Source organism: Ranitomeya imitator, chromosome 2 (genome assembly GCF_032444005.1).
Source record: "Ranitomeya imitator isolate aRanImi1 chromosome 2, aRanImi1.pri, whole genome shotgun sequence".
Classification (NCBI taxonomy): domain Eukaryota; kingdom Metazoa; phylum Chordata; class Amphibia; order Anura; family Dendrobatidae; genus Ranitomeya; species Ranitomeya imitator.
Genome location: NC_091283.1, coordinates 458776359 through 458789198, shown reverse-complemented (window position 1 = coordinate 458789198; position 12840 = coordinate 458776359). Strand labels below are relative to the sequence as shown.

Sequence of the window (12840 nt, the reverse complement as noted above, 5' to 3'; positions counted from 1 at the left end):
TTATAGTAGTTATATTCTTGTACATAGGGGGCAGTATTATAGTAGATTCTTGTACATAGGGGCAGTATTATAGTAGTTATAGTCTTGTACATGGGGACAGTATTATAGTATTTATATTCTGGACATAGGAGGCAGTATTATAGTAGTTATATTCTTGTACGTAGGGGCAGTATTATAGTAGTTATATTCTTGTACATAGGGGCAGTATTATAGTAGTTATATTCTTGTACATAGGGGCAGTATTCTAGTAGTTATATTCTTGTACATAGGAGGCAGTATTATAGTTGTTATATTCTTGTACATAGGGGCAGTATTATAGTAGTTATATTCTTGTACATAGTGGCAGTATTATAGTAGTTATATCCTTGTACATAGTGGGCAGTATTATAGTAGTATTATTCTTGTATATAGGGGGCAGTATTCTAGTAGTTATATTCTTGTACATAGGAGGCAGTATTATAGTTGTTATATTCTTGTACATAGGGGCAGTATTCTAGTAGTTATATTCTTGTACATAGAGGGACAGTATTATAGTAGTTATAGTCTTGTACATAGAAGGCAGTATTACAGTAGTTATATTCTTGTACATAGGAGGCAGTATTATAGTAGTTATATTCTTGTATATAGGAGAATTATTATAGTAGTTATATTCTTGTACATAGGGAGCAGTATTGTAGTATTTATATATCTGTACATCAGATGCAGTATTAAAATAGGTATATTCTTATACGCATTATGGATGTGGGTTTGTAGCACTATAAAGTGTTGGGGGTTTGTTGATTGGTCAGCCTTTAGCCACATTTATGGAGGTGACTCTTTTTTTTTAAATGTTGCAATTTATTCGCCTTAACTGACTTTAATAGGTGAAGTCATGCAAACTAAAGAAACACCTCGAGACATATTTAACAATGGGGTAAATATATCTGGTCCTATTTGATGATTTTGATGAATTTGTCAGAAATAAAAGAAATGTTACCTTCAGTAAAAATGAAATAAAAAATTCCCCACATAATACATTACCCTCATGGAGCATTAATTCTTATGAATTAAGATCCAATACTAACATACATAAAAACACAAAACTATAAGTCCACACCTGTGCAGGAAAATAGACAGATGGTCACTCTGGTGAATAAAATATAGAGCGGCAGACAGCCTTATACTGTGTAATAAAAATCAGGAATACGAGGAATAGGACAGAAATGGTTAGAACCACACACAAAATGAACATAAACAATGGCTGGAAACTGTTTCTGGTTTAAATTGTGGCTGCTGATTGCAGAAGTTACCTGAAATCCTCCTTCTCTGGAAGAAGTTAGGAAACTGTGGTAAACAGCAGCATGAATAGTGCAGCAGTCCATTAGGTGGGTGTCTGTTTATTTTATGTTAGGACAACCATGGGCTCTTTGTTAAAGGCGTCATGAAAGTCGGTGCCAATCCGACCCATGACGCCTATGTGGCGTCATGGAAAGATCGCGTCCCTGCAGATCGGGTGAAAGGGTTAACTCCAATTTCACCCGATCTGCAGGGACAGGGGGAGTGGTACTTCACCCCCCCCCCCCCCCCCCCCTGTGGCTACGATCGCTCTGATTAGCTGTTGAAAGTGAGACTGCCAATCAAAGCGATTTGTAATATTTCACTTATAAAAACTGGTGAAATATTCCAATCCAGCCATGGCCGATGCTGCAATAGTAACATAGTAACATAGTTAGTAAGGCCGAAAAAAGACATTTGTCCATCCAGTTCAGCCTATATTCCATCATAATAAATCCCCAGATCTACGTCCTTCTACAGAACCTAATAATTGTATGATACAATATTGTTCTGCTCCAGGAAGACATCCAGGCCTCTCTTGAACCCCTCGACTGAGTTCGCCATCACCACCTCCTCAGGCAAGCAATTCCAGATTCTCACTGCCCTAACAGTAAAGAATCCTCTTCTATGTTGGTGGAAAAACCTTCTCTCCTCCAGACGCAAAGAATGCCCTCTTGTGCCCATCACCTTCCTTGGTATAAACAGATCCTCAGCGAGATATTTGTATCATCGGCCATGGCTGGAAACCCTGTGTGCACCCCCCACCGCCACCGATCTCCTCGCCAGTCCTCTGTCCTGTGCTCCGCTCCCCTCCATCGTCCTGTCTGATCCCCCGTCCTCCTGCCCGCTCCCCCCGTGCTCCGATGCCAACCCCGTCCTCTGATGCCACCCCCATGCCCCGATCTCCCCCCCTCATACTTACCGAGGCTCCCGGTGTCCATCAGTCTTCTCCATGGGCGCCACTATCTTCCAAAACGGCGAGAGCATGCGCAGTGCGCCCGCCGAATCGGCCGGCAGATTCGTTCCAGGTATATTTTGATCACTGTGATATAACCTATCACAGTGATCAAAATAAAAAAAATCGTAAATGACCCCCCCCTTTATCACCCCCATAGGTAGGGACAATAGTAAAATAAAGAATTTTTTTTTTCTCACTAGGATTAGGGTTAGAACTAGGGCTAGGGTTAGGCTATGTGCACACGGTTCGGATTTGGCTGCGGATCCGCAGCGGATTGGCTACTGCGAATTCGTAGCAGTTTTCCATCAGGTTTACAGTACCATGTAAACCTATGGAAAACCAAATCCGCTGTGCCCATGGTGCTGAAAATACCGCGCGGAAACGCTGCGTTGTATTTTCCGCAGCATGTCAATTTTGTGTGGATTCCGCAGCGTTTTACACCTGTTCCTCAATAGGAATCCGCAGGTGAAATCCGCACAAAAAAAACACTGGATATCCACGGTAAATCAGCAGGTAAAACGCAGTGCCTTTTACCTGCAGATTTTTAAAAAATCGTGCGGAAAAATCTCACACGAATCCGCAACGTGGGCACATAGCCTTAGGGTTAGGGTTGGAATTAGAGTTAGGGTTGGAATTAGGGCTAGGGTTGGAAATAGGGTTAAGATTAGGCTTGTGGTTAGGGTTATGATTAGGGTTAGGGGTGTGTTGGGGTTAAAGTTGCGGTTAGGGTTGGGATTAGGGTTGGGATTAGGGTTACGGGTGTGTTGGGGTTAGGGTTGTGGTTAGGGGCGTGTTGGGGTTAGGGTTGTGATTAGGGTTATGGCTACAGTTGGGATAAGGGTTAGGGGTGTGTTGGGGTTAGTGTTGAAGTTAGAATTGAGGGGTTTCCACTGTTTAGGCACATCAGGGGTCTCCAAACGCAACATGGCACCACCATTGATTCCAACCAATCTTGCATTCAAAAAGTCAAATGGAGCTCCCTCCCTTCCGAGCCCCGAAGTGCGCCCAAACAGTGGTTTACCCCACATATGGGGTACCAGCGTACTCAGGACAAACTGGGCAACAACTATAGGGGTCCACTTTCTCCTGCTACTTTTGCGAAAATAAAAAAAATTGCTTGCTAAAACAATTTTTGAAGAAAGAAAAATTATTTTTTATTTTCACGGCTCTGCGTTATAAACTTCTGTGAAGCACTTGGGGGTTCAAAGTGCTCACAACATATCTAGATAAGTTCCTTGGGGGGTCTAGTTTCCAAAATGGGGTCACTTGTGGGGGATTTCTACTGTTTACGCACATCAGGGGCTCTGCAAACACAACATGATGCCCGCAGACCATTCCATCAAAGTCTGCATTTCAAAAGTCACTACTTCCCTTCCGAGCCCTGACGTGTGCCCAAACAGTGGTTTACCCCCACATATGGGGTATCACTGTACTCAGGACAAACTGGGCAACAAATATTGGGGTCTAATTTCTTTTGTTACCCTTGTGAAAATAAAAAATTGCTTGCTAAAACATCATTTTTGAGGAAAGAAAAATGATTTGTTATTTTCACGGCTCTGCGTTGTAAACTTCTGTGAAGCACTTAGGGGTTCAAAGTGCTCACCACATATCTAGATAACTTACTTGGGGGTCTAGTTTCCAAAATGGGGTCACTTGTGGGGGGTTTCTACTGTTTAGGCACATCAGGGGCTCTGCAAACGCAACGTGACGCCCGCAGACCATTCTATCAAAGTCTACATTTCAAAAGTCACTACTTCCCTTCTGAGCCCCGATGTGTGCCCGAAGAGTGGTTCCCCCCCACATATGGGGCATCAGTGTACTCAGGACAAACTGGACAACAACTTTTGGGGTCGAATTTCTCCTGTTACTCTTGTGAAAATAAAAAATTGCAGGCTAAAAAATAAGTTTTGAGGAATGAAAAATTATTTTTTATTTTCACGGCTCTGCGTTATAAACTTCTATGAAGCACTTGGGGGTTTAAAGTGGTCACCGCACATCTAGATTAGTTCCATGGGAGGTCTAGTTTCCAAAATGGGGTCACATGTGGGGGAGCTCCAATGTTTAGGCACACAGGGGCTCTCCAAACATGACATGGTGTCCGCTAACGATTGGAGCTAATTTTTCATTCAAAAAGTCAAATGGCGCTCCTTCCCTTCCGAGCTCTGCCGCGTGCCCAAACAGTGGTTTACCCCCACATGTGAGGTATCAGTGTACTCAGGAGAAATTGCCCAATAAATTTTAGGATCCATTTTATCCTTTTGCCCATGTGGAAATGAACAAATTGAGGCTAAATGATTTTTTTTGTGAAAAAAAAGTACTTTTTCATTTTTTTGGATCAATTTGTGAAGCACCTGGCGGTTCAAAGTGTTCACTATGCATCTAGATAAGTTCCTTGGGGGGTGGTCTAGTTTCGAAAATGGGGTCACATGTGGGGGAGCTCCAATGTTTACGCACACATGGGCTCTCCAAACGCGACATGGTGTCTGCTAACGATTGGAGCTAATTTTTTATTCAAAAGTCAAATGGCGCTCCTTCCCTTCCGAGCCTTGCCGTGTGTACAAACAGTGGTTTGTGACCACATATGAGGCATCGGTGTACTCAGGAGAAATTGCCCAACACATTTTAGGATCCATTTTATCCTGTTGCCCATGTGAAAATGAAAAAATTGAGGCTAAAATAATTTTTTTGTGAAAAAAAGTACTTTTTAATTTTTACGGATCAATTTGTGAAGCACCTGGGGGTTCAAAGTGCTCACTATGCACCTAGATAAGTCCCTTGGGGATCTAGTTTCGAAAATGGGGTCACATGTGGGGGAGCTCCAATGTTTAGGCACACAGGGGCTCTCCAAACGCGACATGGTGTCCGCTAAAGATTGGAGCCAATTTTTCATTGAAAAAGTCAAATGGCGCTCCTTCCCTTCAGAGCCCTGTCGTGCGCCCAAACAGTGGTTCCCCCCCACAGATGAGGCATCGGCGTACTCAGGACAAATTGTACAATAAGGTTTGGGGTCCAGTTTCTCTTTTTACCCTTGGGAAAATAAAAAAATTGTTGCTAAAACATCATTTTTGTGACTAAAAAGTTAAATGATCATTTTTTCCTTCCATGTTGCTTCTGCTGCTGTGAAGTACCTGAAGGGTTAATAAACTTATTGTATGTGGTTTTGAGTACCTTGAGGGGTACAGTTTTTAGACTGGTGTCACTTTTGGGTATTTTCAGCCATACAGACCCCTCAAATTGACTTAAAATGTGAGGTGGTCCCTAAAAAAACTTCATTGTAAAAATGAGAAATCGCTGGTCAACTTTTAACCCTTATAACTTCCTAGCAAAAAAAAATGTTGTTTCCAAAATTGTGCTGATGTAAAGTAGACATGTGGGAAATGTTATTTATTAACTATTTTGTGTCACATAACTCTCTGGTTTAACAGAATAAAAATTCTAAATTTGAAAATTGCAAAATTTTCAAAATTTTAGCCAAATTTCCATTTTTTTCACAAATAAGCGCAAAAATTATTGACCTAAATTTACCACTAAAATGAAGCCCAATATGTCATGAAGAAACATTCTCAGAACTGCTAGGATCCATTGAAGTGTTCCTGAGTTATTACCTCATAAAGGGACACTGGTCAGAATTGCAAAAAACGGGCAGGTCATTAAGGTCAAAATAGGCTGGGTCATGAAGGGGTTAAAGGGAATTTGTCAGCAGGTTTTTCCTGTTATCTGAGAGCAGCATGATATATGGGCAGAGAACCTGATTCCAGTGATGTGTCACTTACTGACCTGTGTGTGTGTTGTTGTTTCAATAAAATCAGTGTTTTATCAGTAGGAGATTATTACTAGAGGACTAAGTGTCTGAAGCCTCCTGGTTAATATAACCACGCCCCCACCTCTGATTGGCAGCTTTCTTTCAATGCACCGTGTACACAGTAAGCTGCCAATCAATGGGGCCGAGTTATACAGAGCTCAGCATTGAAAGAACTGCAACAGAGAAAACTGTGATTGTATGAAAATGACAGCATGCAGCCCAGCAAGTGATACATTGTTGGAATCAGGGTTTCTACCCCTACATCATATTGATCTCATATACATATGAAAACCTGGTGATAGTTTCCCTTACAAGTATTGGAACACATGTCTGAATAATTTAGTTCAGTTTTTTACTCCGTCCCATTGATTCAGAATGGCCTGTAGCCATGTAGTCTAATTTCACTAACATTTGTGAAAGAACAGCTCATTCAAAAGAGTTCAATGAATTAGTGTGGTACAGATAGAACTTGCTTCGACATGAAAAAGTGCTACTTTTTTTGCTGCGCTTTTTTTTCTGAGAGTGTCAGCACGAAAATAGGCAAGAGTAATCTGCTTTATTTATTGCATTTTTGCTGTGGGTTTTTTGCTGCATTTTCCCCCTTTTTTATTCCCTTTTGATTTTTTTTTCTTAAATTTTATTTATTTTTTTATTATTCGCTCTTGAACTAGTGTTTTTTATGTGTCTTTTAGTGCAGAAACTGAGATTCTGCAATTAACCCACAGACCCGGGATGTATGGATACTTCATGGTGATTTTTTCGGGCACAGTAATTGTGCATGCACGATTGCCGATGGGAGGTCAACTGATTTCACAGCTGACACCTGACACTCACTGCCAGGAGCAGTGCCCATAACACTCTTGGCAGATTAAACCCCTAAATGCCGCTATCAATATCGATCGCAGCATTTAGAAGGCAGACAAAGAGAGGCAGCCCCCTCTGCCCTACGATCAGCGCCCCCATGACGTCATCGCAGAGGCTTGATAGTTGCCATGGTGACTCGATGTCGTCATGATGATATCCGGGTCACCAGATTCTAACAAGTTACTTAGATCATGCGCAGTGCATGATTTATCTAACTTGTGTCAGTGCAGCACTGACAGTTATAAAGCACAGCAATGCTCTTGTACCCATAAATAAATTTTATAGCTCTGATAATAAAGCAATGCAAAAAATATAGTTTTTTTCTATGAAATTGTGTAAAGGCTTCAAAACATAAAAACATATATAAATATGGTATTGCTGCAATTGTGCTGACCTGAAGAATAAAGCTGCCTTATCATATTAACCACACACAGAGCAGCATAAACAACCCTCTAAAAATAATTCCTGAATTGCTGGTTTTTGTTCATTCTGCCTCACAAAAATTGGAACAGAAAGTTATCAAAAAATGTCATGTGCCCGTAAATGATACCAATAAAAACGACAACTCCTCCCGCAAAAAAACAAGCCTTCACATGACTCTCGGACGAAATATAAAAAAATTATAGCTATCCAAATATGGCGATGAAAAAACTAGTTTTTGCAAAAAAAGTCTTTTAGTGTGTGACAGCAGCAAAACATAAAAACCCGATATAAATCTGGTATCGTTGTAGTTGCAACGACCCAACGAATAGAGTCGCCTAATCACTTTTACCGCATGAAGAATTGTGTAAAACATAAATGAAACCAAATTTTCACCTGCTGTTGATTTGTTCATTCTGCCTCCCAAAGATATCAGTAAGACTCTGCTTACATTTATCCTGCGCTGTGTGCACAGAGCTTGCCAGGGTTTCTGTGTAAATTCTCTGAAATATGTGATTCAGACAGAACTCCCGGTGGAAGATTACCTATCATGAGGCAGATGAAGGCACTGTGGATGCCATTTGACCTGTGATCCGGCAGTGTCCATCTTTTTAGGCATGTATAAAAGTGCAGTCGGCCACAGTTTTGTGCACTTCTGAAAAGAATGACACCATTGAACAGAGGCCAGACAGATACCAGAGTAACTCTGCTACATTACTTTAGTGAATAGATCCTTCAGGGATTTCATCTGAATCATGTCACTCAGAGATTTAGATAGAAACTCCAATATAAATATTCAGCGTTGAGCACAGGATAAATCTGATCCCAAATGTTATGTAAAACGATCCCAATAAAACCTTCAACTCAATTCAGAAAAAAAAAGCAAGTCCCCACACAGATCCGTCATCTGCCAATGTAAATATAGGTGGCACAAAGGCTCTGGAAAAGCGAGATGGCTCCTCACACCTCAAAAGATATTCAGCAAATTCTGCACTCCAAAATCCAACGAGCTGGTCACTACAATGTACTGGCAACTACAATGTACTGGAGACTAAACTGTACTGAGGACTAGAGCGGCATTTTGTAATTTTCACTCCGCAATATCCACTGCTGCTTGTTTCTGGCAAACAACAATGGAGTCAAAATCATCACTACACCTGTAAATTTCCAAAGGGGTATAATTTCCTAAATGGGGTCACTTGAGAGTGGATTCTGCACTTCTAGCACTTTCAACCTCTGTATATGCAAACTATTCTAGGAAAATCTGCACTCCAGGAAGCAAATCGCACTCCGTCTCTCCCAAGTCTAGCTGTATGGCTAAGCAGTACTGTATTGCTACATATTTGGTATTTCCATGTTCAGCAAAAGTTGTGGGACAAGTTTTGGTGCCCTTTTTACCCACTTCCCAGTGTGAAAATGTAAAATCTGGGGCTGAAACAAAATTTTGGTGGTAAAAATGTAATTATTTTTTCTTCATTGCCCAATGGTATAAAATTCTGTGAGCTACATGTGGTGTCAATGTGAGCACTGCACACCTAGATGAATTCATTGGGGGGTGTAATTTGTAAAATGAGATCACACATGGGGGGTTTCTGCTGTTCTGGCACCTCAGGGGCTCTGCCAATGTGACATGGCATCATCAAACAATTCCAGCAAAATCTGAACTTCAATATGGTCGCATCTTCCCGTCTGAGCTTTGCACTGTGCCTTAAAAGTAGTTTTTGACATGGGGTATCAGTGTACTGAGGAGAAATTGCACAACATATTTTGGAGTCCATTTTCTTCTGCTATTCTTGTGAAAATGAAATAAAAATTGGGTGTAAAATAACATTTTTGTGGGAAAAACATATTTTGTCACTTTCACAGATCAATGTTGTAAAATGGGAGTTCAAGGTGCTCACCAACATCTAGAAAAATTCCTTGAGGAGGCTTAGTTTCCAAAATGGGATCACTTGTGGGGGGTTCCTCTGTTTAGGCAGGGGCTCTTCAAACATGACATGGTGTCCACTAATGATTAAAGCCAATTTTGCTTTCTAACAGTCAAACGGTGCTCCTTTTCACATTAGGAGCTCTCCAAACGTGACATGACACCCGCAGACCATGGCATTAAAGTCTGCATACTAATTCATCACTCCGAGCCCTGCTGTGCACCCAAATGGTAGTTTTCCCCCACATATGGGGTATCTGTGTACTCAGGAGAAATTACACAACAAATTTTGGGTTTCATTTTCTCCTTTTACCCTTATGAAAATAAAAAATTGGGCTAAAATTACATTTTTGTGGAAAAAATGTTATTTTTTTTATTTTCACAGCTCAATGTCAAACTTCTGTGAAGCACGTGGGGATTCAATGTGCTCAGCACACATCAAGATACATTTCTTAATGGATCAAGTTTCCAAAATGGGAGTAACTTGTGGGAGGGGTTTCACTGTTTAGGCACAACAGGGGCTCTCCAAACATGACATGGCATCCCCTAATGATTAAAGCCAAATTTGCTTTCAAACAGTCCAACAGTGCTCCTTTTCTTCTGAGCCCTGCCATGCTCATAAACAGTAGTTTTCCCCCACATATGGGGTATTGGTGTTCTCAGTGTGTCTTTTGAATTTGTGTTTATTTCTTCAGTTGGTCAAGAGTTTGAAATGTTGACTCTTCTTGTAGGTTCAATTGATATTTGTAAATTGATGAATGGTTGTTATTTACCTTATATATCAGCTCCCACACTTTATTGTACTGTTATGTTTGCAAAGCAGGGATGCAGGATCACTGAACAATGATGCTTGCTGATATGTTGATTACACATTATACGAGGCCATGCAGTTTGTTGACTTGCAAAGATTGAAGGATAAACTATAAATAATCAAACAATGCAGGTTAACTTTGTGACCTTTTCCCCTAGACCTGTGGATAATCGCTTGAAGGACAACAGTTGTGAACTGTAAAAAGGGGTTTGCCTCCTTAACAAGACATCCTAGAGATGCAGAGAACCAGAGACTCTTTGCAAAACCACAGCCAGGAATACTCTCAAAGATAGCTGCCAGAACATCATGGCTCCATCCCAAGGGACACAGATTTGACATTCTACAGGATGCCAACTTAGGAGACAACGGCCTGGCTGAAAAGATACAGATCTGCTTCCTTGACCATCACTGTACACATGAATATGTTTGACGTATTCAGGATTTGGACCCATTCATCACCTAAGTCCCATGGATGCATTTGGGTTAGCCAGGATTGGGACCCATCGGCCCCCTGGCTCCATGGATGTTTGGAGAAGCCAGGTGGTGACCTTCTGATCACCTGACCTTGTTCCTCAATGGACTGTCAGTCATCTTGAGTATTTTCCTGGGAGTGTTCTATGTGTTTGCAAATATGAAATTTTCTAAATTTTTGCCAACTTTCCAATTTTGTAACAAATAAATGCAAGTCATATTGAACAAATTTTACCACTACCATGAAGTACAATATGTCCCGAAAAAAAAAATTTCCAGAATCACTGGGATTCATTAAAGCGTTCCACAGTTATTACCAAATAAACTTACACTGATCAATATTGTAAAATTTAAACCTGGTCAGGAAGGTGAAAACAGGCTAGGGGGTAAAGGGGTTAAAACCACAATTGCGTTTTCATATGCTTTTTGTTAGGCTCCCCATAGAAACCTACACAGTTCAGAGTCTTTAACCCCTTCACAACATGCTCCGTACATGCACGGCGCATGTCGTGTCCCTCCCTTTGATGTGGGCTTTGGTGCTGAGCCCACATCTTTCCCGGCACGTCAGCTGACATGTGCCTGTAGAATCTGCAGGTGGAATCGTGATCCACCCATGGCTGTTAACCAGTTAAATGGTGCTGTCAATCTCTGACAGCGGCAATTGTGATTGCGCCGGAAGCGTGCAACTAATCCCGTGTCACATGACCGCGGTTCGCGGATGGTTGAAATGACAACCTGGAGTCTGCAGGAGACCCCTGTGGTTGTCATTGCCAGATTGCTATGAGTGCCACCCTGTGGTCGATGCTCATAGCAAGTGAGCATTTCTGCTACACACAGGCGATCTGATCATCACCTGTATGTAGCAGAAGCGATCAGATTATTGCAGCTTCTAGTCTCCCGTGGTGACTATTGAAGCAAATGAAAAGTAAAAAAAAGTTTTTAAAAACAAAAAATATGAAAGTTCAAATCACCCCCATTCAAAATAAAACAATAATAAAAAAAATACACATACGCATTCAGAATCGCCCGATATATCATGCTATAAAAAGAATTAATCCAATCGATAAACCGCGAAGCGAGAAAAAAGTCAAAACGCCAGAATTACGTTTTTTTTTAGTCTCTGTAATATTGCATTAAAATGCAATAACGGGCGATCAAAAGATTGTATCTATACCAAAATGGTATCATTAAAAATGTCGGCTCGGCACGCAAAAAATAAGCCCTCACCCAACCCAAGATCATGAAACATGGAGACGCTATGGGTTTTGGAAAATGATGCAATTTTTTTAATCAAATGTTGGATTTTTTTTTCACCATTTAAATAAAAAACAATCTATACATGTTTGGCATCTACCAACTCATAATTACCTGTAGAATCATAATGGCAGGTGAACATAGTAAAAAAAAATTCCAAAAAACAGTTGTGGGATTGCACTTTTTTTGCAATTTCAGCACACTTGGATTTTTTTTTTCCGTTTTTGAGTACACAATATGGTAATTTTTCACCGACATAAAGCTCTATATACACAAAATTAACTAAATATACCCAGTAAAACTTAACATTTAATATAATAATCAATTCAAATGACAACCACATAACACATACGACCTTCTGACGATGCCTGTTTGGGTGAAAGATGCAGGGTGCACAGTATCCCTGATTAACAAACTATCTGTACCCTACCTTGCCGCAGAGGATAGCACCCTAAATCCTTCGCAGTGGCGCCCCCGCTTAAAGTAGGCTCTCCCTAATTCGCCCTAATGGGCCCTATCGTGTAGGAAAAGATAGCAAATCAAACAGCAGACCATACAATTCAGACAAACAAGTACATAAAACTGTCATCAATATTAGTTGAAAACATGTGCTCAAATGTATTGCACATTGCCCAGTGCAATGTTGTGTGTTAGTGCTCCTTTCCACTCCGAGAAATACGTACGTGTCTCACATGTTAAAACCAAGCTCTGGCGCCGGCACTCCAGAGCGGAGCGTGCAGCTCCATGTAATGCTATGCGGCCGCATGCTCCGCTCCGGAGTGCAGGCGCCAGAGCTTGGTTTTAACATGCGAGACACGTACGTATTTCTCGCAAGTGAAAAGGAGCCCTTAGATTATAACACACACTTATTATTGCACCTATTCCCAAAATCCGGTGTGCTAATAAACACTGTGGCATAAAATTTTACACTGTACCTAGGTGCGCCCTACTTGCCTGCGGAGGTTGGCACCCTATAATCCTGCACAATTGGCACCCCCGCTGGTCGTCATCTGCCCCTA

At 41.1% G+C, this 12840-nt stretch overlaps 1 long non-coding RNA gene across 1 annotated transcript in view; it reads left to right on the top strand.

The window, feature by feature from the left end:
- The window catches only part of LOC138667489 (uncharacterized), a 66519-nt gene extending 54119 nt beyond the window's left edge, over positions 1-12400 (top strand). The window contains exon 3 of the long non-coding RNA XR_011318786.1: positions 10255-12400. This is a non-coding gene — a long non-coding RNA (uncharacterized lncRNA). The remainder of the gene's footprint in view (positions 1-10254) is intronic.
- The last annotated feature ends 440 nt before the right edge of the window (positions 12401-12840 follow it).